This window comes from Tupaia chinensis, unplaced genomic scaffold, assembly GCF_000334495.1.
Source record: "Tupaia chinensis unplaced genomic scaffold, TupChi_1.0 Scaffold000063_1, whole genome shotgun sequence".
NCBI lineage: Eukaryota > Metazoa > Chordata > Mammalia > Scandentia > Tupaiidae > Tupaia > Tupaia belangeri.
The window spans coordinates 3,583,224-3,586,467 of NW_006159521.1; the positions used below are offsets into that span (position 1 = coordinate 3,583,224).

Sequence of the window (3,244 nt, forward strand, 5' to 3'; positions counted from 1 at the left end):
GGGGTCAGGAAAAAATTAACACAAGAATGCATATAAACAAGTGAAATGTTGAAGATGATGAATGTGTGTATACATTCATTTATTATACATCATCTACATGCTATAAAACTCACGTTATACCCCAGAAAGATGTTCAAGTATACATAAAGCAGAATTTACAATAAGAAATCACTTATCGATAACTTATCTGTTCACCTTAATCCATTCTTTTCCTCCCCCTCTCAGTGCAAACAAAATTATTTGTTAAAATGGTTCTTTTGTGTGTGTGTGTGTGTAGACATATACACATTATCTAAAGGAGATTCAAATATTTCTACATAAATATGCCATTCCTAGCTGTGTATGGGATAGAAATGGGATGTGAGTCTCAGATGACAGACAGTACTCTGACCCTGGCTTTTCTAGCTTTGTCTATGAAATTTTGAGTTTGAGCTATGGGCTGGGTTCTCGGAAGGCCTAAACAGTTCCTAGCACCTTAAAATCTGAGTTGTGAGGTTTGTCTATTCTCCTAAAGCAGCTGTGGCCAAAGAAAAACTGTTTATCCACCATGGCCTGGCAGAAATGATAACACTCCACCTATGTTGAATTAGTATCTGAATGTCATCTAGCCAATTCATACTTCTTTCCATGATCCCAGCCCTAGAGCAAGAAACAAACTGGAGACATTTCCAAGTTTGTATTGCTCGCTTCACCACCAACCATGGCTTCCAGCAGGTCCCACTCCACCCTCATCTCTGCCCTGGGAGATGCAGCTTCTTAAAGCAGATCAGACACCAACTGTCCAGGCAGTCAGGGCTCTGTCCCATTTGCAATTCCCTGGCTGAGCTGTCGCGCGGACATTCCTGTGCTCCACGCCCTGTCACGCAGTTCTCTTGAGGAACTAATGCAACATCTGGTGACAGAAGAGCCCTCAGTACTCCTCCTCCCATCATTTTCTTAGTTTAGACATGAATCCTGTCACCTTGTTTAATTTTGAAACAACTGATTCTCAAGGAGATATTTTAAATCTCTTGTTGAATTGTATTCTTAAAATCAAGTTCTCCTGGGACCAGCAGTTGGTGTAATGACTGTGTCGCTGGACTCCCACATGGTCGACCGTGGTTCGCATCCTGGACCCGGTGGCTTGGACTCACGCCGGGCGCGTGTGCGTGCGTGCCCAAGATCCTGAGAGGAGAATGGAGGAGAAGGGATTGTGGCATGGCCATCCCCCCTGGGGGGGGGTGATTTAAAAAAAAAATCAAGTTCTCCTTGCTTGTTTAATACTTTTTCTTACTTTGTTTAGCTGCTGTATTGTATGGTATGAATTTTTGATACAAGCTTTTCAACCTAGCCTGATAGGACTACTTCTATTTCTGCCAATTCGTATACATGATTGCATCAGTCCATTTCTTTATTTTTCATTAATTTTTAAAAACTTCATTACACTTTAATCTAGTCATGGAATTTAACAAGCATTGGTATACAATCGGAATTTTTCCTTAATTTTTAAAGCGTTTTGTTTTAAGTATATTTCTTGTTAAACAATATTTTTAAAAGAACAATACAAAACCCAATTGCATTGTCTCTCTTAACAGATTCAGTCCATTCACATTTCATAAAGTAATATTTATGCTCTGCTTAATTCCTTTCATCTTGCTTCATGTTTATATTTGATTATATCTTTTTTCTTTTTCTTCTTTTTTAAAAAATAATTTTATTTATTATTAGTAGGAGTAGTATTCAGTTTGAGCAGAGAGAAACAGAGAGAGAGGGAGAGTGAGAAGGCAAGCCCCCAGGTCTGGGACTTGAACCACGGTCGGCCATATGGTAGTCCAGAAGCCCAACCACCATACCATCTGCCAGCCCCTCTTTTCCTTCTTTTCCACTTATTATTCTTCCTCTTGCTAATGTGGAAATTCTACTGTATTCTTCCATTATGCTCATAATTACCTCTTAGTTCCTGACACTTCAGATCAAATGCATATTTCTTTTTTTTTAATTTTGTAAGTTAAATCAATAGTTAAAATAGATTTGTTTTTAAACATGTAACAAAAGCATAGATCATGTGCTTTAGAGGGATGTTTACTGCATGGCTTGTCTCCTTGTTCATTGTCCGCAAGACTCTGAGAAGCTGTGGAAATATGCAGGAGCAGACAGAGGCCCAGTTCATCTCCACGTTGTGGGAAGGGAGTGTACATCATGGGGCAAAGCTCTCTGCTCCCTTAGCCACCTGGACAGAGCCCTGAGGAGTGTGACCTCCCAGGGATATCCACACTGGCAAGTGCACGTTTCTTTACCAGTAAATTTTTATTAGCAAACATTCTTTCTTCCCTCCTCTCCCCATAAATCCTACAGTTGTCACAGAGAGATAAACACTAGGCACACCTGGCTAGAGGACAAGGGAGCAAAGAGGCTTGAATAGAGAGAGGATTCCAGAAGTCCTTGTCCCCATCCAGAGGTTTGATTCAACAGTTCCCAATGACTGATACCACAAAAACCCACTCGTGAAGCTGGAAACACCTTGCTCAGACTTGATGTACTCGTTCTCAGAGCCCTTAGAACAGTTAGATGGGGACAGATTTGGGAGTAAGAGGAGGCTGCCGCAGGGTACAGGAAGGGCGTATTAGAAATAGAGAAGTGTGCTGAGAGAAGTCAGGGGATGACACTCGCCTGAGGTCCACTCTGCCTGGCGTGGGACTCAGCACGTACAGGGGCTCCCTGGCAGCAGAGCCTGTCTGGGCTGGGAAGGAGAGGGTCTGTGTCCTGGGCCCTCGGGGGAGAAAGCTCAAGGCAGACAGGGGAGGGTGCCCTTTGGGGTCACAGTGGGGAAGGAGTAAGGGGGTGCTGTATGTGTTGAGCACAGGGGTGAAGGAAGGGGCCCTGCTGAGGAGGCAGGGTTTCACAGGGAGGTCCTGGACAGCCTGGGCTTCAGACTGGGCCTCCTTGCTGTGAAGGAGGTGGGATTTTGCACTGACATACAAATCTCTTTGTGCGGCAGTTTTTGCTTAATTTGCTTTAGCTGCTGTATTGTTTGGTATGAACTTTTGACACAAGCTTTTCAACCTAGCCTGATAGCACTACTTTGACTTTGGCTTTCTTATATACGTATCTGCACTTGTGCACTTCTTTACTTTCAACCCTTTTAGGAGCATCTTGTTTTAAATGTATTTCTTGTTAAACAACATTTTTAAAAGAATACAAAACCAACTGCATAGTCTCTCTCTCTCTCTCTTTTTTTTTTTTTTTTTTTTTTGAGAGGTGCTTG

At 42.4% G+C, this 3,244-nt stretch overlaps 1 non-coding gene across 1 annotated transcript; it reads right to left on the bottom strand.

The window, feature by feature from the left end:
* Positions 1–2,055: 2,055 nt before the first annotated feature.
* On the bottom strand, positions 2,056–2,257 carry LOC114004986 (small nucleolar RNA SNORA73 family). Its single transcript, XR_003546928.1, has one exon. It is a non-coding gene; the product is annotated as a small nucleolar RNA SNORA73 family (small nucleolar RNA).
* Positions 2,258–3,244: the final 987 nt, after the last annotated feature.